Source organism: Rhinoraja longicauda, chromosome 4 (assembly GCF_053455715.1).
Source record: "Rhinoraja longicauda isolate Sanriku21f chromosome 4, sRhiLon1.1, whole genome shotgun sequence".
Classification (NCBI taxonomy): domain Eukaryota; kingdom Metazoa; phylum Chordata; class Chondrichthyes; order Rajiformes; family Arhynchobatidae; genus Rhinoraja; species Rhinoraja longicauda.
In genome coordinates, this window is record NC_135956.1 from 18319687 (window position 1) to 18347336 (window position 27650).

Sequence of the window (27650 nt, forward strand, 5' to 3'; positions counted from 1 at the left end):
CTGCCTTTAATAACCTGGACACTACTTCAGACATTGAAACGTGGGAAAACAGACTCTTTGTGTTCTTTTGAAGAACACTTGAAAGCCCCAAATTGGCTTGCATTAGATGGTGCATCGGATTATATGGCATGATTCTAGGATATCAGAAATTGCACATGTGACTAGTTGTGATGAAGACAATGGGCAGGTGGACATGCATTTGCACTGAGAAACAGATCTTAGACGCGCATGGTGACTTGATAATGACATATTATGAAATGGTAAATGTAGTTCAGTGGAGAAAGAGAGAGAGAGAGAGATAGAGGGAGAGGGGATGGAGAGAGAGATAGATAGGGAGAGAGAGAGAGCGAGAGAGCGCGAGAGAGAGACAGAAATTGAGAGAGAGGGAGAGAGAGAGAGGGAGGGAGGGAGGAAGAGAGAAGGAGAGAAATACTCAATTAAAACACCAAAGCATTGATACGTACTCCATTGAAACACTGATTTTGAAGTAATTAAGAAAGAATTAAAACGTTGGAATTTTTTGGGGATTGATTAAATCTGAGAGCAGATTAATATGTAGACTTTAGATGATGATAGATGAAAAGTAAGGGGAGAATGATTGCATGTAAGCTGGATGCAATGTTTGAAAGAAGCATTGAGAATATTTGATATAATTTATTTAATTCTTTCTTATGCTGGTCGCAACTAAAACTCTTTTTTTTTCTATGCTGCAACCGCCTTCTGTTCTTATTATGTCAAATTAAGTACATAGACTGACTAAGTTCTTCCCTGTCCACAATAGAATAATTACATAGTTGATCGCCAGAAAACATTCATAAGCATTCAGTACTGGAGAAATTGGTATTCACAGTGCTTTCTTTGGATATCATCTCAGATAACAGACCTTGCATCACAATTTTTGTTTTTTGTCTCTGGACTGGACTCCCCGGAGTCTAATTTTGGTATATTTTTGCTGTTGGCCTAATGAAGCAAGATGACAATATATCTCTTCCAACTTCGTGCCGCGTTAGTTTGTTCAGTGAGCTAATGTCTTGTGTTGCGCTGCGCCTTAAATATATTGAAATGGCTTTGATTTTTTTTTTTGCCTGATGTGAAATGTGGATTGTCATATTAATTAACAAATTAAAATTATCTGGAGAGGGCAGCTTCAATTTTAGTAACGGATCAAGAGTTGCAGAGGTCTATGTGGAACAATGCCCACTTTTGCTCAGTACTTCATCATGCTGATTTAACTGCGCTTTCTCCATAGCTACAGCAGACATCGGGCACATCGATGTTAATGTCAATAAAGCAAGCACGTTGAGATATGTCTCCTGTTTCTCTTCAGAAGTGATGATAACATCATCTCCTATGGTGAATTTCAATGAAACACCTCTAAATCTTCGTAACCAAATGGCAAATTGGGCGACGCAGCCCCTCGAGTCTACTTCAACACTCAGAAGAATCTGGTGGATTTGATCTTTGACCTCAACTCCAATTCCTGGCTCAATCTCCATATCCATCGACTCTCCTTCAGTACAAAAACCTATCAGCTCAGGGTTAATAGGTTAATTGACTACACTGTGTAGATAAGGGGAATTCAATGTGAATGTGGGGGAGAAGAAAATGAGTGCGATCATGTACAAATAGGTACGTTGTGGTTAGCAAATACTTGGTGGGTTGAAGGGCCCGTTTCTGTGTTGCATCTCCATCATCATCATAATCATACTTTATTAGCCAAGTATGTTTTGCAACATACGGGGAATGTCATTTGCCATACAGTCATAACAATAAAAAACAAAAGGACCCACAAAATACATTTTAACATGAACATTCACCACAGTGACTCCTCCACATTCCTCACTGTGATGGAAGGCGAAAAAAAGTTCAATCTCTCCCTTCTTTGTCCTCCAGTGATCGGGGGCCTCTAACCTTCCGTTGACGGGACGATCTTGACTCCCGTAGCTGGCAGTGGGCCTTCCTCGTTGGGGCAATCCAGCTCCTGCATTGGAGAGGGGGGGGATTTCAACACTCCCCCACCGTGCCGGGCGATCTACCCCGCATCGGAACCAGTCGAACCTCGTGCAGCATTTGGAGCTTCCGACTCGGTCTCAACCCAAGACTGCAAGCCCCTGATGTAAAAGTCCATAGGCCGCGTTGGAGCATCGATCCAGGCAAGGAATCGCAAGCTCAGATGGTAAGTCCACACCCCACAGGGGCTCAAATTCAGTCCCCAGCAAGGCCTCCAGCTCCACAATGTTAGGCCGCAGAGCGACTGGAGATATGACTTGGGTTGCCAACTAGGGTTGCCAACTATCCTGTATTAGCCGGGACATCCTGTATTTTGGGCTGAATTGGCATGTCCCGTTTGGGACAGCCCTTGTCCCGTATTAGGCCCGGTGTTTTTTTTTACATGTACATCAAGTCCTAACGGAGGTTTTTCTTACGTGTACATCAACTCCTTTATTCACAATGGTTTCAGCAGTATATTAGCTTCTATCCAAACGTGCATGTTCCTTTAATTGTATACAATACTTCCATAATAGGCCAGTACCAGTCAGAATAAGACATCACGTTTGACACATACACCACACCCATTATCTGGTAAACCAAACTAAGATATGGATTAAATCATTCTTTATCGAGAAACCACTAGTTATATAGTGCAGAAAACTAAATTTTCAAAAGAGTTAAAGAAAAGTTTTGTTACATTAAAAAAATTATGCCTTTCAAATCAAAAATCAATCTTCAGTCTGCAACATCATCTAAAGTCTTCCCTTCTGTGTGCAGATGTACAACACGTTCTTGCCTCGAATAAATGCATCTCCATATTTGATCTTAAGCTGACCGTTTACATATTCTTCTGTCTGTTCCAGTGCTATGTTCATATATCCATCCAAACAAGCTAAAACACCTCAGTAATCCACACCCAAGTTCAGTTTAACCACCACTGGCCTCCCTATGATTTGTTTTAGAAAATCGCTGGGCGTTTGCTTTCGCAGGCTCATTTTGCGTCCTTCAGCCTTCGCACGGTCCACTGATGGCTTGATTCAAACGCGGCAAGGTTGCATAGCAAACCACCTCCCGGCCCGGGCGGCCGCCATTGGTGGAGCGGGAGCACGTGGCTGCTGGCTGGGTGAGGTCACATTGTCCCGTATTTGGGACTGAGGAAGCTGGCAACCCTAGATATGACCCACAAAACAATCGCATCTAAGGTAAGGTAAGAGATTTTAAAAAAGTTTCCCCCTCCCCCCTCCCCCCTCCCCCACCCCCCACATTAAAAACAAATCAGAGAACATTTACACAAACTTTTTAAAACTTAACAAAAATAACAAAAGAGTTTGAAAAGGACAAACAGACTGTAGGCCAGGCGCCCCCTAGTGGTACTCTCTATTACTCTATGATTTTGTACAGTGTACAAGCACTGAATATTCACGTGCTTAATGCTTCGGTTTTGCATAATGATATAGCCAGTAATCCCAATTTTTTAAGTACTTGTAGATTGTCTTTTTATTTGGTTTGTGGACCTTGAGTGGAAAGAATGGGAAGGAGAATTAAGTGTCCAGCAACCGGGAGATCAGGTTTGTTCAGGCGGCTGAATCAGCTGAAAGTTCACCTGATTAATTCTGGGAAAGGCAGTTTATCTTTCAAGGAAAAATTAAACAACTTGAGAACTTGTGTTTAGAAGAATAAGAGGTGATCTTATTAAAAGGTACAAAATACTTATTGGCCTTGACAGGGTGATGCAGGGTCAGTGTTTCCACCGGCTGAGGTATCTAGAATCAGGGGGTCACAGCATCAACATTGAAGGTTGATCTTCCAGGACTGAGATGTGATGAGGGTCGTGAATCTTAGGAATTTTGTACATAAGAGGTCTGTGGATTTTCAGTCATTGAATATATTCATGACAGAGATGGTTAGATGTATTGGGGTGTTATGGAATTGAAGGATATGTGTTTAGTTCATGATATTGGCACTGAGGTCAAAGCTCAACCACAATCTTATGGGATGGCAGAGCAGGGAACTGGATGGGGCACTCCTGCTTCTCTCCCATATGTTCTAAGAAACATAGAAACATAGAAAAATAGAGTTATAGAGTCACAGAGTCACAGAGTGATACAGTGCGGAAACAGGCCCTTCAGCCCAACTTGCCCACACCAGCCAACATGTCCCAGCTACACTAGTCCCACCTGCTCGCTCTTGGACAACATCCTTCCAAACCTGTCCTGTCCATGTACCTGCCTGTTTCTTAAATGATGGGACAGTCCCAGCCTCAACTACCTCCTCTGGCAGCTTGTTCCAGACACCCACCACCCTTTGTGTGAAAAAGTTACCCATCGGATTCCCATTAAATATTTTCCCCTTCACCTAGAACCTAAGTCCTCTGATTCTCGATTCCCCTACTCTGGGCAAGAGACTCTGTACATCTACCCGATCTCTTCTCTCATGATTTTATACACCTCTATAAGATCACCCCTCATCCTCCTGCGTTCCAAGAAATAGAGACCCAGCCTACTCAACCTCTCCCTACAGCTCACACCCTCTAATCCTGGCAACATCCTTGTAAATCTTTTTTGAATCCTTTCAAGCTTGACAATATCTTTCCTATAACATGGTGCCCAGAACTGAACACAATATTCTAAATGTGGTCTCACCAAGTCTTATACAACTGCAACATGACCTCCCAACTTCTATACACAAGGTGCAGGAGTAGGCCATTTGGCCCTTCGAGTCAGCACGCCTTTCAATATGATCATGGCTGATCATCCAAAATCAGTACCCCGTTCCTGCCTTCTCCCCATGTCCCATGATTCTGTTAGCCCTAAAAGCTAGATCTAACTCTCTCTTGAAAACATCCAGTGAATTGGCCTCTGCTGCCTTCTGTGGCAGAGAATTCCACAGATTCACAACTCTCTGGGTGAAAAAGTTTTTCCTCATCTCAGTCCGAAATGGCCTACCCTTTATTCTTAAATTCTTATGAATATCAAGTGTACGTAACTATTTTTTGGTCATAGTTGGTCATTGCCTGGCATTGTTTTAGGATAAATGTTACCTCCCTCTGAACAGCCTGCCTGAGGAAAGCAGCCAACATAATCACGGACCATTCATGCTCTGGCTATTCCCTTCTCTCCCCTCTCTGGTTAGGCAGAAGATATAAGAGCTTAAAAGGACATACCACCAGATTCAAGAACAGCTTCTTCCCTGCTGTTTTCAGACTTGAAACATGGGCCACATGTGCTAAGGATGAATTCCCTCTCTTCCAATCTACCTCGATGCAAATGTTGCACATTTTTTGTCTGCACTTTCTCTGTCGGTCTAACACTATATTCTGCCCTCTGTTTATTTTCTCTTTTGCACTATCTGGTGCACTCATTGCCTGGAATGCATGCAAAATAAAGCTTTTAGCTGTTTCTTGGTAAACGCAACACCAGCATAATCAAGGACGGGTCGCATCATGGTCACTCCCTCTTCTCCCCTCTCCCATCGGGCAAAAGGTATAGGTGCGTGAAAACGCACACCCCCAGATTCAGGGACAGTTTCTTCCCAGCTGTTCTCAGGCAACTGACCATCCTACCAACAACTAGAGAGTAGTCCTCATTGGAAGCCCTCAGACTATCTTTGATAGGACCGTACTGAACGTTATCTTGCACTATATGTTATTCACATTATTTCCTTTATCATACATCTGTGGATGGCTCGATTGCAATCATGTATTGTCTCTTCACTGACTGGTTAGCACATGACAAAAGCTTTTCACTGTACCTCGGTGCACGTGACAATAAACCAAACTAAACTAAACAAACCAATCGAAGTCTACGCGTGAACATTGCCTTGGTCCTTCTGCATGCAGGTATGGGCTCCTTCATTTGCTGAGGAGCTGCTGAAGGAATTGAACATAGTGCGAGTGTCAGATAACATCCTCATTTCTGATCTTATCATGGAAGGCAGGTCACTGATGAAACAGCAACAGAAATAAATATTCCGTCATGCTGATTGCAATACATGTGGCATGGGAGCACACAGCCGTCAAAAGAGATATTAACTTAAAGTCTAAGTTAACCTGTTCAACTTTACAGTGGAATTATTAGCAGTAAAATTGATCTACAATCACTTAGTGTGCTCGAGCACAGATGGTGATGCTGATGTCCAGAAGGCATTGACATCTTTGAGCAGAACGGACTGCATTCATTACAGCAGAAACAACTAGAGGAATGCATTTAATTAAACAGCCTGTTTGTTTGATTTGTCTTCTCCCTCTAGTTCTCGCCCTCGAGACCTGGCAGCATCCTTGCATATACTCTGCACTCTTTTCCAGCTTAAAGGCATCTTCCTATAGCAGGGTGATCAAAACTGAACACAATACTCCAAGTGTGGCCTCACCAACATCTTGGTACAACTGTAACGTGATTTCCCAAGTTCTATACTCAATTCGGTAACTGATGAAGGCCAGTATGCCATGAGCCTTTATTCACCAACCTATACACCTGCAACATCACTTTCAGGGAACTATTTACGATACGATACGATAGAACTTTATTTATCCCAGGAGGGAAATTGATCTGCCAACAGTCATAAAACACAAGAAACATGAAACATAAAATTAAATTGACGAGTGGAAAGGATTGGGGATGTGCAAAGATTCGGGAGGGGGGGGGGGGGGGGGTGGTGGTGAGGGGAGTCAGTCTACCCCACCACAGAAAGGGGAGGAGTTGTAGTTCAAGTTTACTTGTAGTTCTAGATCCCTCTAATTTACAATACTTTCCAGGGACCCACCTTTCAATGTGAAGATCCTGTCCTGGTTTGACTTACCAACACCTCACACTTATCTGAATTCAATTCTATTTGCCATTCCTTGACCCACTAGGCCAGCTGATCAAGCCCACGATAATTCTTGATAGCCATCTTCACTGTCTATAATATCACATATTTTAGTGTTACTTGCAAACTTACTAATCGGGCCTTCGACATTCTCATCCAAATCGTTGATGTAGATGACAACCACCAATGGGCCCAGCTTGGATCCCTGAGGCACACAGGTGTCCAGTCTAAAAATCAACCTTCCACCACACTACTCCTTACCATTAAGCCAACTCTGTATTCAGATTATGTAGGAACGAACTGCAGATACTGGTTCACACCAAAGATAGACACAAAATGCTGGAATAACTCAGCAGGTCAAGCAGTATCTCTGGAGAAAAGGAATAGGTGACATTTCAAGTTGAGACCCCCCTTCAGAATGAGAGTTTTTTTTAATATCAATCCCAGTCGATAGTCCATCTACTGTGATGGTGACGGTGTGATCAAGAAGGGGAAGGGAGGTTCGGAGATGGTCCAAGTGAATTTGAGTGCAAGATGGAAATTGGTAGTGAAATTGATGAAGTCCATGAGTTCTGCATGGGTGCAGGAAGCTGTATTCTGTGTCTGTATTCAAATAGCAAGCTCTCCCTGCCAGCTCTCCCTGGATCCCAGGCGATATACCCTTTCAGAGCAGTCTAACAGAGGCCGTGCAGGAGCCCATTCAGACTACGTCCCTGCCCTCGCCAACCCATTTTGTTACTTCTTCAAAAAATGTAATTACATTTATGAGACATAATTTCCCACACAAAGCCATGCTGACTATCCCTGTCTTTTCAAATGCAAGTATATCTTATCTCTCAGAATCCTCTCCAGTAACTTTCCACGATGTTAGGTCTATAGTTTGCACTTTTTTCTTTGCAGCCCTTCTTAAATAGAGACAGAATGTTAGTCACCCTCCAGTGTTCCTGTACTTCACCCATGTTGAATAATGATTTATATATCGCAGCGCGGGCTCCTGCAATTTCTTCTTGCTCTTTCCACAGTGTATTTGGATATATCTGATCAGCCCCAGGAAATGTATCTACCTTCATACGTGTTAAGACATCCCGTGACTCCTTAACTGCAATACAGACTGTCCTCAAGGCACTGCCATTAACTTTCCCAAATTCCTTTGTCTTCATGTCTTTCTCCAATATGAGAGAAATATTCATCGAGAACCTTGCCTGAAAACTGTGGCTCCACATATAGATGGACACATTGGTTTCTCAGGGGGGCTATTCTAACTCTGGTTACCCTCTTTCCCTTCATTTAAATGTGTTATGTTTTGTGTTGTCTTGAAGTCTATCTTCAAGATAAAAAAGTGGAGACAGCACTTTGTGTCATAGTATTCCTTTGATAGTTCTAACTATTAAAATGTCTTCTACAGGCTTCTCATTCCGCATCCGTTCCCACTCTCTAGATCACATATCTTAACCACATCATGCACTTAATTTGTATGGCACAATCCCGTTCAATTGTAACAATATAACGTCTTAAAAAAAAGTTTGCATTCAAATAATCAGTGCAAGACATAATGGCTCAGTTTGTTCAATTCTGTGTATCCAGTTTTGCTTTGTTTATTCTGTCATTATACAGTATGTGATCTGGATCACAGTATCGGCTGGTGGCTTGATGTTCTTTCAGATTCTTGCAGATTTTGTACTTATGTCAGCTCTGTGTTCTTTGTCTTTGAACTCATTTGTCTTGACATCTGGCGGCATTGCAGGTTGTGTGTCTTATGGTGATGTTGGTGTTGTGCTCCGTGTTGTGGATGTGGCTGTAGGCGTGATGGGTGTTGATGGTAATTGCCCTGGTTCACCAGGTCAGGTGTTGGTCCCTGGTCCTTCTCACCTACGTCCCAGTCTCCGTCTCAATGATGTTTGGTCTGGGAGTCTCAGCTTTTCCCACAACGTTTGGAGGTTTCCATATTTTCAGATCAGGATCCTGGGTCATGGATCATGACCATGCTGTCCTCTCAGCAGTTCTGGCAATGTTTTGGTGTGTCTGTCGAAATACTAACTTCAGTTTGATCATCAGACATTTTCGTACTTCTTCCTGGTCTGGTGGAGGATGTATTTTGTTTGGCAGTCTTGTTTTGGAGGCGGAGGCAACAGACGAAAAGCATTACATTGTGGCGGGCCCGGGAGGGGGATTAGAGGCACAAAGATAAGGCATCTGTTGAAGACTGACCATTCTGTAGGGGAAAGAGGGAGGTCAGGGGGGATGGTAAAAATATAACACGGATGAGAGCTGGGGTCGGAGGGGCGGCAGAGGGGTGGTAGGAGGCTTGGGCAAGGTACTCTTGAGAGGATGAGAGTGGCTCAGAGAGGGGGGGGGGGGTGTGAGGAGTGGTGTAAAGATAGGGGGTGATATAAGTAGCATGGTTTAAAGAGGGGGAACTGCAGTTGGGCCCAGTAGTACCATCATAGAGGTTCCCTGTGGGAAGGGGGGAGCAGTGGGACCAGGAGAGTCAGGAGAAGGAGGGTGGGGGGGGGGGGGGGGGAAGGGGGGGGGGCGGTGGGGGTGGGGGGGGGGAGGAAGAATCAGTAGGACTCAGGAGAGTAAGCCGGAGAATTTCTCCATCTGTGGTATTTGCCAATGTGCCTGAGCCCATAGAATTAGTCTTCAGTCACCTAAGGACTTGGAACAACTAAAACTTGAGAGATAATTTTTGTCAATGATCATGATAGTCACGTGGCCTATTGCATAATTGTCACTCCACACTCTTACTTATCCGTCGTATACGGACTCATAATATTCAGTGGATTCACATTTTCCATTACACTCACGTTACTTCATTGTGCTTTGATGAAAATGCATTGATTTGTCTTGGATCAGCTGCAGTACCTTTCTAAATCTATTTTGATGTATTCAATGGAAAGCCAAAGGAAAATTATAATAAATCTCTGTCATAGATTAACTTTATACAGAGGCTGTGGGATCAGTCCATGACTTTCTTAACTTTCATCTGAGGGGAAGATAGAGTTACATTTTATTGAGCCAATTACTTTTGAGGCATGGAGGTACAAGGAACTGCAGATGCTGGCGTATTGTGTAGAAAACAAAGTGCTGGAGTGACTTAGCAAGTCAAGCAGCATCTCTGGAGGATGTGGATTGGCAACATATCGGGTTGGAACCATTCTTCAGATCTTCTGAAGAAGAGTCTCGACCCGAAACGTCACCCATTCCTTCTCTCCTGAGCTGCTGCCTGACCTGCTGAGTTACTCGAGCATTTTGTGAAAAGATAAGTTAAATTACTTTTTAAAGTTAGACCAGGCAGAAAGAAAGAAAGTGATTCAATATATAAGGGCGGCACGTTGGCACAGCGGTAGAGTTGCTGCCTCACAGCACCAGAGACCCGGGTTTGATCCTGACTATGGTCTGTACGGAGTTTGTACGTTCCCCCTGCGTGGGTTTTCTCCGGGTGCTCCGGTTTCCTCCCACACTCCAAAGATGTACAGTTTTGTCGGTTAATTGGCTTGGTAAAATTGTAAATTGTCCCTAGTTTATGCAGGATAGTGTTAGAGTGCGCGGATCACCGGTTGGCGCGGACTCGGTAGGCCGAAGGGTCTGCGTCCGCGCTGTATCTCTACACTAAACTAAACTAAAACTATAGATAAACTACCACTGACAGAATTAACCTATTTGGGGAGAAAAGATCACTGGCCACACATCTGCGTCTGCTGTTTCGCAGTGCAGGACAAAGACTGGGCGAGCAATAATGATAGGGGACTCTATCGTCAGTGGCACAGAGGCTCAATGTTTACTTGTAAGAGCTGATGACCTTGTAGGCTCTCTACATATTGCCTGAAGTCACTTTCATGAACACACTTCACAATTTCTACCCTATTTAAGATCATGGCACTATGGCAGTCCCAGTCCAAAGTGGGAAAAGTTAAAATCCCCTGGCACGACAACCCTTTTAGTTCCCCTTTTATGGGATTAGTGGAACTAATTGTAGACTTTCGAAGAGCTCCCCCTCCCCTCCCCCCACTCACCATCAACAACACCACAGTCACATTTGTGGAGTCATTTAAGTTCCTTGGAACCATCATCTCCAGGGACCTTAAATGGGGGGCCACCATCGACTCCACAGTCATAAAGGCCCAACAGAGGATGTACTTCCTACGGCAACTGAGGAAACACAATTTGCCACAGACAATGATGGTCCAATTCTATACTGCTATCATTGAGTCCGTCCTCACCTTCTCCATCATGGTCTGGTTTGGCTCAGCCACCAAGCACGACATCTGGAGGCTGCAACGGATCGTTTGATCAGCTGAGAAGGTTGTTGGCTGCAACCTTCCCCCCATTGACGAACTGTACACTGCAAGGGGCAGGAAGCGAGCGGGCAAGATCATCTCTGACCCCTCTCACCCTGGCCACAAAATCTTTGAAGCACTTCCCTCTGGAAGGCAACTCCGGACTGTCAAAGCAGCAACAGCCAGACATAAAAACAGCTTTTTTTCCATGAGTAGTAGTTCTACTCAATAACCAAAGTCTGTAGTCTCTTTTTTGCTCTGGTTTATTTTCACCCACATGTTTAGACCGTAATGTTGTATCCGTATTGTTTTGATGTGTTTATGCTTTATTCTTAATTGTTAACTGTATGTTTGTGTTGTCATTTGTGAGCGGAGCACCAAGGCACATTCCTTGTATATGCACATACTTGGCCAATAAACTTATTCATTCATTCATTCATTCATTCATTCATTCATTATAAAGAATGATGGTAACTGTACAAGTTTATCTCGGAGTTAACAGTGAAATCACCTCAATCATTCATTCAATGACTAAAACACTTACTGCGTAATTTTGAATCCAATACCGTGGAGCGAGGTATTTGATTAAACATAATAGAACTCACCTCCCATTGTTCCACAAACAAATAGTAATGGCAAAAGAAGTGGGCTGTGATTAGACAGGATGTAGCACAGCTGCCTCATGGGTTCAGGGTCCTGGGTTGAACCCTGACTTTGGATGCTGTTTGTGGGGTTTCCTCTCACATTCCACAGATCTGCTGAGAGATTGCTTGATCATTCTACACTATCTCTCAGAGTGTTGGTAAGTGGCAAGCCAAATCGTGTGTAGAGAGAATAAGTTGCAGGGTGAAAATGTGTAGGAAGGAACAGCAGATGCTAGTTTAAACTGAAGATAGACACAAAATGCTGGAGTAACTCAGCGGGACAGGCAGCATCTCCGGAGAGAAGGAATGGGTGACGTTTCGGGTCGAGACCCTTCTTCAGACTTAAAGTCACATGCTTCAAATCATTGACAAATCTACTGGAATTTTTTGAGGATGTAACTAGGAAAATTGACAAGGGAGAGTCAGTGGATGTGCTGTACCTCGACTTTCAGAAAGCCTTCGACAAGGTCCCACATAGGAGATTAGTGGGCAAAATTAGGGCACATGGTATTGGGGGTAGGGTACTGACATGGATAGAAAATTGGTTGACAGACAGAAAGCAAAGAGTGGGGATAAATGGGTCCCTTTCGGAATGGCAGGCAGTGACCAGTGGGGTACCGCAAGGTTCGGTGCTGGGACCCCAGCTATTTACGATATACATTAATGACATAGACGAAGGGATTAAAAGTACCATTAGCAAATTTGCAGATGATACTAAGTTGGGGGGTAGTGTGAATTGTGAGGAAGATGCAATAAGGCTGCAGGGTGACTTGGACAGGTTGTGTGAGTGGGCGGATACATGGCAGATGCAGTTTAATGTAGATAAGTGTGAGGTTATTCACTTTGGAAGTAAGAATAGAAAGGCAGATTATTATCTGAATGGTGTCAAGTTAGGAGGAGGGGGAGTTCAACGAGATCTGGGTGTCCTAGTGCATCAGTCAATGAAAGGAAGCATGCAGGTACAGCAGGCAGTGAAGAAAGCCAATGGAATGTTGGCCTTCGTAACAAGAGGAGTTGAGTATAGGAGCAAAGAGGTCCTTCTACAGTTGTACCGGGCCCTGGTGAGACCGCACCTGGAGTACTGTGTGCAGTTTTTGGTCTCCAAATTTGAGGAAGGATATTCTTGCTATGGAGGGCGTGCAGCGTAGGTTCACTAGGTTAATTCCCGGAATGGCGGGACTGTCGTATGTTGAAAGGCTGGAGCGATTGGGCTTGTATACACTGGAATTTAGAAGGATGAGGGGGGATCTTATTGAAACATATAAGATAATTAGGGGATTGGACACATTAGAGGCAGATAACATGTTCCCAATGTTGGGGGAGTCCAGAACAAGGGGCCACAGTTTAAGAATAAGGGGTAGGCCATTTAGAACGGAGATGAGGAAGAACTTTTTCAGTCAGAGGGTGGTGAAGGTGTGGAATTCTCTGCCTCAGAAGGCAGTGGAGGCCAGTTCGTTGGATGCTTTCAAGAGAGAGCTGGATAGAGCTCTTAAGGATAGCAGAGTGAGGGGGTATGGGGAGAAGGCAGGAACGGGGTACTGATTGAGAGTGATCAGCCATGATCGCATTGAATGGCGGTGCTGGCTCGAAGGGCTGAATGGCCTACTCCTGCACCTATTGTCTATTGTCTATTGTCTATTTTCAGGACAGAATCACGGTAGTTTCTGTGACCCTTTCAATTTTAGTTCATGTGATTATGCTGCTAGATGATTTACGCCAGGATTGTTTTGCTGAGAGAATAGAAACAAGGAACAGCAGATGGAGGTTTACAAAGAAAAGGCACATAGTATTGGAGTAATCAGTGGGTCAGGCAGCATCTCTGGTGGACGTGGACCCATCCCGACCTGAAACATCACCTTTCCATGTTCTCCAGAGGTACTGCCTGACCCGCTGAGTCATTCCAGCATTTTGTGTCTTTCTTTGTTTTCTGAGACACAGGACTTTAAAAAAAAAGAATAACGGTAACTATACAAGTTTATTTCGGAGTTAACAGTGAAATCACCTCAATCATTCATTCAATGACCAAAAAACTTATTTTTTAATCAAATATCAGGTGCGAGGTATTTGATTAAACAGAATGCAGCGACTTTTTGTCATTAAATTATTGAAGGAAGGTAACAAAGAATGAGCAGAAAACTCCTCACAAACATGTCACCAGAATGTTACTTTTGTTCCCAGCGACTCATTTATTTTAACAATTAAGTATTTGGCATGATTGTGTCACTATAAATGTATTGCTGACTTGTTTTATTGATAAGGTATGATTAAATACTGATGAATATATCATGACAAGCAGTAATTTTATTCTATTCTCTATAACTTGAGGCTATATGCATAACTAGGTTTGAAATTGTACAATGGGAAAGACCATTTTACTTGCACACTCATTTTGCATAACAACGGTAACAAATCCTTTCTCTGGGCTATGTTTAAAAAATTTATTGATTGCATTTGTATTCCAAATGGTACAAAAAAAGTAACTGAAAAGTCTGAAGATATATTTCTCTTTGGAATGATTCCAGTTGCAGGAGGGCAGTAGCATAATAAATGTTTGAACAATTCAAGGAGATATCAAGCAGGATGTTACCAGCACTGCGGTTAGCAATTAAAAACTCATCAAGTTCATGCTTTTTATTGCACTCAAACTGCACACAAATTCCGGTTACACCTCGCACTTGTCCTATAAATCACTTCCACGCTGCAAATCACTTTCAAATTACTTGCATTCGCCTAATTCAAGACACTCATCAAATTCATAGTAATCTCAGGCACACTGCTTGTCATGCATACATTTTATTTTGTCAAACTGAAGCAACAAATGAATTTCAAAGATTCCTCCACAGTTACATTGAATATCATAGTAACGCATATCATTGCAATCATGACAATTATCAAATCATATTTTAACACAAGTGGATATAGTAAAGAAGAGGTATAGTATGCTCGCCTCTATTAGTTGTGGTGTTGAGTTTGTCAGGAAGTCATTGTGCAGGTCTATATAACAACCTAACAGGTCTATTAGGGGTGGCATGGTGGGACAGCGGTAGAGTTGCTGCTTTACAGCGCCAGAGACCTGGGTTCGATCCTGGCTATAGGTGCTGTCTGCATGGAGTTTGTATGTTCTCCCCATGACTGCATGGGTCTTCCCCGGGTGCTCTGGTTTCCTCTCACACTCCAAAGATGTACAGGTTTGTAGGTTTTGGTATTGGTATTACAGGAAGGATGTGAAGGCTTTGAACAGAGTGCAGAAGAGGTTTACCAGAATGCTGTCTGGATTAAGAGGTAACAGCTGCAAGGAGAGTTTGGCCAAATTTGGATTGTTTTCTCTAGAACACCAGGGGTTAAGGGGAAACTTGATAGAAGTATATAAAATAATGAGAGCCTTGGATAGTGTAGAGAGTCAGAACCTTTTTCCCAAGGTGGAAATATTGAAGACTCAAGGGTATAACTTCAAAGTGAAAGAGGTGAAAAGCATAGGTGATGCACTGGGGAAGTTGGATTTACAAGGCATGTGATGCCTGGAATGCATTGCCAGAGGTGTTGGTGGAGGGAGATGCAATAGTGCCATTTAAGAGGCATTTGGATAGGAACGTAGATATGCAGGGAATGGAGGGGTATGATTCATGTATAAGCAGATGGAGTTAGTTAATCTTGGCATTATGTTTGGTACAGACATTTAGGGCCAAAGGGCCTGTTCCTGTGTTGCACTTTTTCCTGTTCTAGGTTTTAACACAACACTTATACTAGATGTGTGTCCTGCACTCATATTCATGTGACTCACTATGTGCACACTAAATATCACAATCACTGGGTTAATAACATCAAATATTTATGTCATACAATTGCATGGATGAGGTTCCTTCACAATTGTAATAGAAATATATGTATATGAGGATACAAATCATTTATATAGTCACAGACTCATAGAATCTAACAGTGTGGAAACTGGCCCTTCGGCCCAACTAGCCCATGCCGGCCAATATGCCCGACTATGTCCAAAAGAAGGTTGTGTGTATTATAACGCTAAATCTCTTTCATCTTTTACACCAACCCTTTGGTTTCTCCACTCTAATGTCTCTTCAACCATGAATCTGGACTTGACCTTAACTTACAGAAACTCTTACATGAGATTCGTATAATTCCATTTGCCACTTTCTTGAAATTGTGAGGATTAATAGGAATCAAAGAACTGTCGTAATATTCTGAGCATTTGTTTTGAGTTTGGATAGACAGTCAGAAACTCTTTTCCCCCAGGGTGGAAATGTCAAAGAATTGAAGTCTAGATTTAAGGTGAGGAGGAAAATTTAAAGGAGATGTGATTGGAAAGTTTTTTTTTACACAGAGAGTGGTGGGATTCAGAAGTTCATAAGTTATTGGAGCAGAATGGGCTGCATGGTGGCACAGCGGTAGAGTTGCTGCCTTACAGCGCTTGAAGCGCCGGAGACCTGGGTTCGATCCTGACTACGGGTGCTGTCTGTGCAGAGTTTGTACGTTCTCTGCATTACCGTGTGGGTTTTCTTCGAGATCTTCAGTTTCCTCCCACACTCCAAAAACGTACAGGTTTGTAGGTAAATTGGCTTGATATCAGTGTTAATTTGCCCCTAGTGTGTGACGGATAGTGATAATGTGCGGGGATCGCTGGTCGGTGCGGACTCGGTGGGTCGAAGGGCCTGTTTCTGCGCTGTATCTCTAAACTAAACTAAACTAAATTAGGCCATTTGGTCCAGTGAGTCTACTCCGCCATTCAATCATGGCTGACTGATCTTTTCCCAACCCCATTCACCTGCCTTCTCTCCATAACCTATGACATCCGTAATAAACGATCTAACTAATTTTTTAAAAAAAATCATCTTTTATGTTTTTAATATATTTTAATAAGTTCATGGCAAGTGCAAAAGAAGTGCAATTGAAGTTTCTTAAACACATCAGTCTATACATTTGCCGGTATCGGAATGTACGCATTGGAAGCTAATCATATGGAGAAGTAATTCCAGACAGACGGTGAATGCAGCAGCTCGAGTGCACCCACTTGCCTCTTTAATGCGCTCACAGACTCCTGATTAATGCATTGGTGCACAGGATGTAATTTCAGGGCTTGCTGGCATCGACTGAAACTAATTGGCGCTAAAGAAAGTCATGCCAACATCACTTAAAAAGGAAGTTCTCAGCAGCTAATAGCACTGGGGACACTGCAGTGTGAGGACTTTGTATTGAAAGGTAGTGTGAGTGGCATTGCAATGTTCCAACTGTGATTTGAAAATCATAACTCCATTCATTTCAGGACATAACAGCATGAAGTAAGTAATACTTCACTTGACTTCACTTCATACTTATTTCATACACCTGGGATGATCTTATTATATTTTCTGACCACTTGACTTATTTAGACAATAGACAATAGACAACAGGTGCAGGAGGAGGCCATTCGACCCTTCGAGCCAGCACCGCCATTCACGGTGATCATGGCTGATCATCCCCAATCAGTACCCCGTTCCTGCCTTCTCCCTATATCCCTTGACTCCACTATCTTTAAGAGCTCTATCTAACTCTCTCTTGAAAGCATCCAGAGAATCGGCCTCCACTGCCTTCTGAGGCAGAGAGTTCCACAGATTCACAACTCTCTGGGTGAAAACATTTTTCCTCGTCTCCGTTCTAAATGACCTACCCCTTATTCTTAAACTGTAGCCCCTTGTTCTGGACTCCCCCAACATCGGGAACATGTTTCCTGCCTCCAGCGTGTCCAATCCCTTAATAATCTTATATGTTTCAATAAGATCCCCTCTCATTCTTCTAAATTCCAGAGTATACAAGCCCAGTGGCTCCATTCTTTCAACATATGATAGTCCAGCCATCCTGGGAATTAACCTTGTGAACCTACGTTGCACTCCCTCAATAACAAGAATGTCCTTCCTCAAATTTGGAGACCAAAACTGCACACAATACTCCAGGTGTGGTCTCACTAGGGCTCTGTACAACTGCAAAAGGACCTCCTTGCTCCTAAACCCAAATCCTCTTATTATGAAGGCCTTTTGTTTGCGTAAATGTGCAGATCCACATCACAGTGCCATCTCTCTGAAGAAAATCTATGTGCTCGTTCTTTTCAAGTTTTCAAGTGAGAGTTTGATTTAGCTCATAGGGCTAAATGAATTAAGGGATATGGGGAAACAGCAGGATCGGGGTACTGATTTTAGATGATCAGCCATGATCATATTGAATGGTGGTGCTGGCTCAAAGGGCCGAATGGCCTACTCCTGCACCTATTTTTCTATGTTTCTATGTTTCTACTTCATGATAGGGATTGAAGAAGCGTCCCAACCTGAAATGCCGCCTATCCATGTCCACCAGACATGCTCCCTGACCTGTGTGAAATCATGAGAGGAATAAAACTAGAGGACTTGGGTTTAAGGGAAAGGGAGAAAAAAGTAATAGGAATCTGAGGAGCAACGTTTTCACACAAAGGATGGTGGGTATATGGAATGAGCTGCCAGATGAGGTAGTTGAGGCAGGGACTATGGCAATGTTTAAGAAACAGTTAGACAGGTCCATGGATAGGTCAGGTTTAGGGGGATATGGGCCAAACACAGGCAGGTGGGACTCGTGTAGATGGGACATGTGGGTCAGTGTGGGCAAGTTGGGCCGTAGGGCCTATTTCCACATTGTACGACCTGCTGAGCAAGTTTGGCACTTTGGTTTCTGTGCAAGATTTCAATATCTGCAGCTCTTTGTGTCTCTACTTCATGGTTTTGCATGCTCATGACAGATTCACAGTTGACTATTTTGGTTTCGACAGTTTGTAGTTGTTTCTGACTTTGAACTTTTCCTTGCAGCTTGCAACCTCTTGATGTCCTGTGACTCTTGAATGACAGATTACATATAATAACATCAGGAATGGATCATGATCGTAGGTACTTCTCTCACTGTGATCATTTGATTTCCATGGACATTTTGGACATGAATATCAATACAAATTACACACCTTTATAAATGACTCAACTTCATAGATTATAGATTAGAGCATGGAATCACATGTTGGTTGAACATTAACACTGAACAATTACAGCACCAGAGGCCTGGGTTCGATGCTGACTACGGGTGCTGTCTGTACAGAGTGCGTTCTCCCTGTTACCAAGTGGGTCTTCTCTGGGTGCTCTGGTTTCATTCCACATTCCAAAGAGATGCAGGTTTGCAGGTTAATTGTCTTCTGTAAATTGACCCGCGGGTCAATAATTTAAAACTAGTGTACGGGTGATGCCTGTTTTTTTTTTACAAACTTCAGTTGCATGTTCTTTTCTCTGATGCGATTCAAAGATTTATAGCTTTGCAGCACGAAACAGGCCCTTCGGCCCAGCTCGTTCATGCTGACCAAGATGGCCATTGATGCTATATCCATTTGCCAAAATTTGGTCAATGTCACTTTAAATCTCTCCTATCCGTCTACCCACCTCAATATCTTTTGAACGTTGTAATTGTACCAGCTCTACAGACTTCTCTGGCAACTCATTCCACTTTCCTACAACCCCCTGTGTGAAAAAAATGTGCCCCTCAGATCCCCTGTAAGGTTTCCCTTCTCACTTTAACCTATGCTTTCTGGTTTTAGAATGTCCTGGGAAAATACGGTGACTATATACCATCTCTATGGTCCTCGTAATCTTAAAAACCTCTATAAGGTCACCTCTCAGCCTCCTTCACTTCAGTGAAAGCAAACCCATCCTATTTAATCTCTCTTTATAAAGCAAGCCTTGAAATCCAGGCAATATTCCTATGAATCTTTTCTGCACCCTATCCAGCTTAATGATTCAATTCAATGATTCAATAACTTTTTTATCGCATGTACCAAGGTACAGTAAAATTATTTGTTTTGCATATAACCTGATAAAGTCATATAGCAGACCTCACCTAGGCAGTACACAAGTTTTGCCACTTTTCTGGCACCAATAAAGTGACAAAGGTTCACCGAACAGTCCTATCTTCCCTCCCTAACTTCTGCCACACATGACAGCAGTTCTGTTCTGGGCAGCTCCCCACCAGATAGCTCTTCGACGGCCCACCTCGCTCCTAATTACATCCTAACTTTGTTCCAGGAGTGGAATTTGCTCTTTTTGAAAGAATGACATTATGGGAATGACTGCAGGAACATTTCTAAATATGTCTCCTCTTGCTTGGTGTCCATCATGCTGTCCTTGCATTTAGACTAAAGGCTTGAAAGCTCCCCTTTGACTGTGGGCTACTGCAGGTCGAACATCGGTTTTCTGGCATCTGATAGTCTGGCGCCTCCTTTAATCTGGATAACCCCCCCCACCCCCGGAAGGCTCCCTGACAATATGGCACCTAGGCTGGGTAAGGCGGCCGATCTCGACCTCATAGGGACTTCTGCGGGTTGAATTTGCGCTCTGCAGCCAGGGCCCAGGAACTCCGGTTCAGCTGGAGCCGGCAAATCCGTTCCCAAAGCCGACTTCCGAGGCCGACTTTGCGGGTCCCAGGCGGACCGCCCCGGTACTCTTGGACTCCTCTCGGAGGCCATGACCCCTCTTGGTCCAGAAAGGCTCTGGAACCAAAATGGTGGACCTGTAATACACTGTGGATAACACAGGAAAAACCTCCTGAAATTTATGACTGCCGTTTTTGAAGAAGATACAATCCAACATACCAAATCAAATAAAAAGGCTCCTAATAACTACGAACAGGGTGCTTTTGCCTCTCAGACTGTATGCAAAACGTCTGAGTGCACAATCTAAACACTCTCCAGTGTTACAACTTGTCGAATGATTTTTTGTGTTTTAGTTTTCAGTTTTAGTTTTCGAGATACAGTGCAGTAACTGGCGCTTCGGCTCACCGAGTCCGCGCCGACCAGTGATCCCTGTTCACTAGTACTATCCAATCAGGGACAATTTACAATTTTACTGAAGCCAATTAACCTACAAACCTCTGTCTTTGGAGTGTGTGAGGAAACCAGAGCACCCGGGGAAAACCCACACGGTCACGGGGAGAATATACAAACTCCGTACAGACAACACCCGTAGTCAGGATCGAACCCGGGTCTCTGGCACTGCAAGGCAGCAACTCCAAAGTTGCGCCACCACGCCGCCACTATATGGTTCAATTTTCTCATTTGGGTAATTGCTAATTTTCTGAAGTTGTTTTTATGACATGGTTTTACGATTTGATTTCCACTGGAAAGGCACAAATCTAAGTATCAGTAAAAAATAAATATATCTTCCACGTTAACGTCTACGGGGTTTACACTGCTGTTTACGTACATTCTACCTTTTTAACTAACAGTCAAAAAGCAAGATAACAAAACATTGCTCTAAGTGGTAAGACTAGTTGTGAAAATCATTAGAAATTCTGCATCAAAGTATTTGCTTTTCTTCAGCTGCAAAGTTATAAATAACTTTTGCAGTAAGTTCCTGGGTCTGCTTCAGAAAAGCTTTCAGGTAATCGTAATTGGAACAACAACTGTGTGGCCATGATTAGACAACAGCAGGGCGTACAAATGCTGGGACATTCATAGAGGCTAAAAGTCACTGCAAGCCTTTGATTTTCTTTGTGTTCAGTGATCTTTACCTACCACTGATCTTGTCGAGCAAAAACCATATTGACTTTTTTCCATCCCTAGACATTTGAAGAACTTCCTGTGAACACAGAGCAATATATTTCAGTTAAAAATAAACTTTAAATGCCACCTCTCTGGCTGCAACTTTATTTGTGTCACATCTTCTGAGTCAATAAAAGTTCCATTATGAAATTTTCCTGCGTGAAGTTTGAACTCAGAGTTTTAGACTTTAGAGATACAGCCCAGAAACAGGCCCCATCGACCCACTGAATCCGCGCTGACCAGTGATCACCCTGTACACTAGCAATATCCTACACACAAGGGACAATTTAACAACTTACCGAAGCCAATTAACCTACAAACCTGTACGTCTTTGGAGTGTGGGAGGAAATTGGAGCACCCGGAGAAAACCCATGTGGTCACAGGGAGAACATACAAACTCCGTACAGATAGCACCCGTAGTCAGGAACAAACCCGGGTCTCTGGCGCTGTAAGGCAGCAACTCTACCAGTGCGCCACCATGCCGCACGAGTTTAGGAAAGTGCTAGTTACATTCTTGAACCGGTGACGTGATGTGTAACTTAATAATAAGTCTGGTAGAATTCAAACAAGGTCAATGAGTTTAGAATTTAAATTGATTTTACCACTTCAGGAATTTAATGACATTAATTCAGCTACATGTACATGATTTCCCAGGATGGTATATTTAATGAGTTTGTCAAAATATATCCAAATTAATTCTCAATGTAAGATTCCAACCATTCAGAAATATTCAGACTGTCATCAGTAGAGCAAGTCATATATTCAGTGTGCATATTATCCATATTATGACCTTGTATTTCTCACCGCTTCTAACTACTTGATAATCTACAGAATAATTTAACTTCCTCCCACAAGATTATATTCCTAGGGTCATCTCATCACTATTATTTTTTCAATCAGAGCATTGTATTACATACTGAATAACTGCCAGAACAGATACTCGTTTGTATACAGGTAGAGTTTTGACTGAATATTTATTAATGTATGGCTGACCAAGTGTGAAACAAATGACGGCACGTTGGCGCAACAATAGAGTTGCTGACTTACAACGCCAGAGGCCTGGGTTCGATCCTGACTACATGTGCTGTCTGTATGGTGTTTGTATGTTCTCTCGGTGACTGCGTGGCATTTCTCCGGGTGCTCTGGTTTCCTACCACACTCCAAAGACACACAAGTTTGTAGGTTGATTGGCTTTGGTAAAGATTGCAAATTGTCCTGAGTGTGCATGATAGTGCTAGTGTACGGGGATAGATCGTTGGCACGGACTCGGTGGGCCGATGGGCCTGTTTCCATGCTGTATCTCTCAAGTAAATTAAACTATATGGCCTCCCATGTCTATAATGAACAGCTCTGATTAGAGCACAGTGCCCTAAAGAAGGAGAGGTTGTTTGGTCTGTAGAATATTAAAAGTAGAGATCAGAATTATGTGAGAGTTTTTATTGTCAGCTTATTTAAAGCAGTTATATCAGGCAATTTAAATCTCAAACGCTCAAGTCAAGAGTAAAGCATGTTTTAGTGTCATATGTCTTGCAATATAAAATTCTTACTTTGCAGATTATTTTATAGATGAAAGTGCATATGGTTATTAAAACTGTGAGCATTTACTTTGAGGAATCCAAGTGAATTTTAATTAGTTATATATTTTTTAAAGTAACTTCTCACAGAGTTAGATTTCTCTAAGATTTGCTTTCAAATATTACTACATTTTCAAGCATCACTGAAGTTGTGAGGTCTATTTTTCACTGTCTTCCTGGTGTTAACAGTGCTCTTTACGTTTAATTTGCAATGATGCAGCTGATATCTTCAGAATACCTGATTTTGGCTGTTTAAATGCTCTGCCACTGTTTTAAATAAATTTAATTATTTTGTCTGAAACTGATCAAACATGTGCCATGCAATCCCTGTACATCCTCTGGGAGTAGGCCATTCAGCCCTTTGAGCCAGCACCGCCATTCAATATGATCATGGCTGATCATCCAAAATCAGTACCCCATTCCTGCTTTCTCCCCATATCCCTTTGATCCCATTAGCCCCAAGAGCTGTATGTAACTCTCTCTTGAATACATTCAGTGAATTGGCCTTCACTGTCATCTGCGGCAGAGAATTCCACAGATTCACAACTCTCTGGGTGAAGAGGTTTTTCCTCATCTCAGTCCTAAATGGCCTACCCCTTATTCTTAAACTGTGATCCCCTGGTTCTGGACTCCCGCTGGACTTGGTTCAGGAGTCTAATATCAGTCGGGAAGAAGCAGTACTTAATTATGGATGTCTAAGCCTTGAGGCTCCTGTATCTTCTCCTGGAAGTTAGAAAGGAGGAAAGGCGAGCATAAGATTATTAAGGGGTTGGACACGTTAGAGGCAGGAAACATGTTCCCAATGTTGGGGGAGTCCAGAACAAGGGGCCACAGTTTAAGAATAAGGGGTAGGCCATTTAGAACTGAGATGAGGAAAAACTTTTTCAGTCAGAGAGTTGTGAATCTGTGGAATTCTCTGCCTCAGAAGGCAGTGGAGGCCAATTCTCTGAATGCATTCAAGAGAAGAATAGCGGAGTCAGGGGGTATGGGGAGAAGGCAGGAACGGGGTACTGATTGAGAATGATCAGCCATGATCACATTGAATGTCGGTGCTGGCTCGAAGGGCCGAATGGCCTCCTCCTGCACCTATTGTCTATTGTCTATTGTCTATCATTGAAGATACTTCCAGTTATCCCAATGCAACGTTAAGCCTGTGATGGTTTGGTCTGAGGCACCACTCTGTGGGTTCAGGTGGCCAAGAGCAGAACAGTTGTCGAACCAGTCAAGAGTCAAGAGTGTTTTATGTCATACGTCCCTGATAGAACAATGAAATTCTTTCTTGCTGCAGCACAACAGAATATGTAAACATAATACACTGTAAACAATATGATAAACGAGAGAAAAAAATGTTCAGTGTGTATATATACTCATACTCACAAGTACACACACACACGCACGCACACACGCACGCACACACACACATGTATATACTTGCACACATACTCAAAAAACAAACAATAGTGGTGCAATAATAATAATAATAATAATAATAATAGTCTATTGTAGTTCAGAGCTTATTCAAATAAGTATTTCCTTTATTTGTCCCACACCGGGGACATTTATAGTTTTACAGCAGCAAAGTGGATAGTAAGAGATCATTCATTATAAATAAAAGTAAAAGTAAAGACAAGGATAAATTGTCATCAGTTTACTGTGTATTCCTTAACTGTTACTGTTGACTCGTCTGCTGGGAGCAGTGCTGGTTGTGCAGTCTCACAGCAGCGGGAAGGAAGGACCTCCTATATCTCTCCTTCACACACTTGGGGTGAAGGAGTCTGTCACTGAAGGAGCTACTCAGTGCAGTGACAGTGTCCTGCATGGGGTGGGAGTCGTTGTCCAGCAGCGATATTAACTTTGCCATCATCCTCCTCTCTCCCAACGTCTGTACTGAGTCGAGGGGGCAACCCAGGACAGAGCTGGCCTTCCTGACCAGCTTGTCAAGTGTCTTCCCCTCCGCCACTGAGATGCTGCTGCTCCAGCAGACCACTCCATAGAAAATGGCTGATGCAACCACCGTGTTGTGGAAGGTCCTTAGGAGTGTCCCCTGCACTCCAAAGGACCTGAGTCCCCTCAGCAGATAAAGCAGATGCAGTGTTTAATAGCCTGATGGCTGTAGGGAAGAAGCTGTTCCTGAACCTGGATGTTAGTTTTCAGGCTCCTGTACCTTCTTCCCGATGGCAGGGGTGAAATGATTGTGTGGCCAGGATGGTGTGGGTCTCTGATGATGCTGGCTGCCTTTTTGAGGCAGTGACTCCAGTAAATCCCTTTGATGGTGGGGAGGTCAGAGCCGGTGATGGACTGGACAGTGCTCACAACTTTTTGCAGTCTTTTCTGCTGTGATGCATCCTGTTAGAATACTTTCTGTCATGGGGTTTGACAGAATCCCCTGTTGGCAGATCAATTTCCCTCCTAGGATAAATAAAGTTCTATCGTGTCATATCGTATCGTATCGTATCGTATCGTATCGTATCGTATCGTATCGTATCGTATCATATCGTTTGATCATGACTTGGGGCTGTCCATATGGAGTTTGTGCATTCTCCATGTGACCAAGTGGGTTTTCTCCGGGTGTTCTGGTTTCCTCCCAAATTCCAAAGACATGCCGGGTTGCAGATTAATTTTCTTTTGTAAATTGCTCCCGAGTGTGTTGGATACAAATGTGGGATAAAATAAAACTGGTGACCGATGGTCAGCGTGGACTTGGTGGGCCAAATGGCTTGATTCCACACGGTAACTCAAAAACTAAAATTGAAATTAAACAAAAACTTCCCCTTGTTGACTCCAATCCCAAGAGGCAATAGACAATAGGTGCAGGAGTAGGCCATTCAGCCCTTTGAGCCAGCACTGCCATTCAATGTGATCATGGCTGATCGGAGTCAAGAGTCAAGAAGGTTTAATTGTCATATGAACTGGGAATGGCACACTGAAATCTTTTCCTTTTTCTTCAGCAAACATTCCCATCCGATTACAATTCCCTCACTTCTTCAGTCCAGGAACATCTCATCCAAAATTCCTGAATGCTGACAAGTAAGTCTAAATACTTTGAATTCTTCTTTGTGCCACCTTGTGTTTTTGTTCACATTATAACGCAAAACAATATATTGTTTTAAACATCCTGAATGCATGGTGAGACGAGTTCAGCTATTCATTGGAACCACTGAGTCACAAGGTTTTGTGCTGAAACTCTGCACTCACATTTTACAAGGGAGCCAAGTGAAGTATAATTTATCATATCTTGTCACTCAACATGGTGAAACCAGCAAGATGGCACAGATCAATCATTTCAAAAGCTGGGAAGCAGAAGATGATGTGTTGCTGTAGTTGAGCTTAATAGAACTTTTGAGGTTATTGGTGATCAGTAGGAAGGAACAGTGAGAAAACCAAGTGAAATGCTAATCTTGCTTCAAATGTTTATGTTGTCTCTCATTCAAATTCCAGGGAGATATCAGAGCGTTCCGGGAGAGAAAAACATATTTTGCACTCATGCATTTGTTTAAATATCTGCAAACATAAATGACATTGGCAATCATTTTTCTTTCGCCAGATTTACATATAAAATCTAATTTGATAGCAGTAATTTGCTATTCTGAAATATTGTGGTTTACAGACCTCTTCAAGTCTAGACGATACTTCATGTTTAAATTAATGTGCTACTTTTGGAAGAAAACGACATGCACGTCAGCATTTAATAAGAATTCTGAATGTTCCCTCTGAAATGGAAATCTTCGTGCAGTGCCGGCCTGCCAAATACGATTAGTGTCAACTTTGGATTTGTTGATAGATCTCTCAGCCTTGGATCAAAAGGTCTCAGGTTCGGGTTTCTTGTTACGCAAGAACTTGAGTTGATGTTCGAGTGCAGGGTTTGGAATCTTGAAACTGTAATAAGTTGAGGGTGAGTTTAGGAACTCTGTGGGAACCTGTGTGGTGATCCTTTTGTTACCAATGATTTAGATTTAGATTTAGAGATACAGCGCAGAAACAGGCCCTTCGGCCCACCGGGTCTGCGCCGCCCAGCGATCCCCGCACACTAACACTATCCTACACACACTAGGGACAATTTTTACATTTGCCCAGCCAATTAACCTACATACCTGTACGTCTTTGGAGTGTGGGAGGAAACCGAAGATCTCGGAGAAAACCCACGCAAGTCACGGGGAGAATGTACAAACTCCGTACAGACGGTGCTCGTAGTCAGGATCGAACCTGAGTCTCCGGCGCTGCATTCGCTGTAAGGCAGCAACTCTACCGCTGCGCCACCGTGCTGCCCAATGCTTTCTATTGCGTGAGGAAGAGATACAAAATGGATTCTTATGCAGTGCAGCACATTTTACCTGTTGAATGACGAGCGTTTTAGAGCTTAGTTTAGAGTTTAGAGATCTTGGGCATAAAAGAGTTGTAGTGGTAGAGTTAGAGCCTTACTGGGTTTGATCAGGGTGCTGTCTTTATGTTCTCCCTGTGACCACATGGGTTTTCTCCGGGTGCTTGTGTTTCCTCCCACATTCCACTGACGTACAGGTTTGCAGGTTAATTGGCTTTGGTAAAATTGTAAATTGTCCCTAGTGTCCACACTAGTCGGCGTGGACCCGGTGGGCCGAAGGGCCTGTTTCCGCGCTGTATCTCTAAAATCTAATAGACTAAAGAAATAGGAATGGGACCAGGTCCTCTGATGCACTGAGTTCATGCTGACCATTGATCACCCGTTCACATTAGTTCTATGTTATCCCACTTTCTCATCAGCTCCCTAGACACGACGGGCAAT

The 27650-nt window shown here is 43.0% G+C and overlaps 1 pseudogene; it reads right to left on the minus strand.

Annotated features, from left to right (window-relative positions):
* Positions 1 to 2744: 2744 nt before the first annotated feature.
* Positions 2745 to 2987, minus strand: LOC144593081 (U6 snRNA-associated Sm-like protein LSm6 pseudogene; annotated as a pseudogene).
* Positions 2988 to 27650: the final 24663 nt, after the last annotated feature.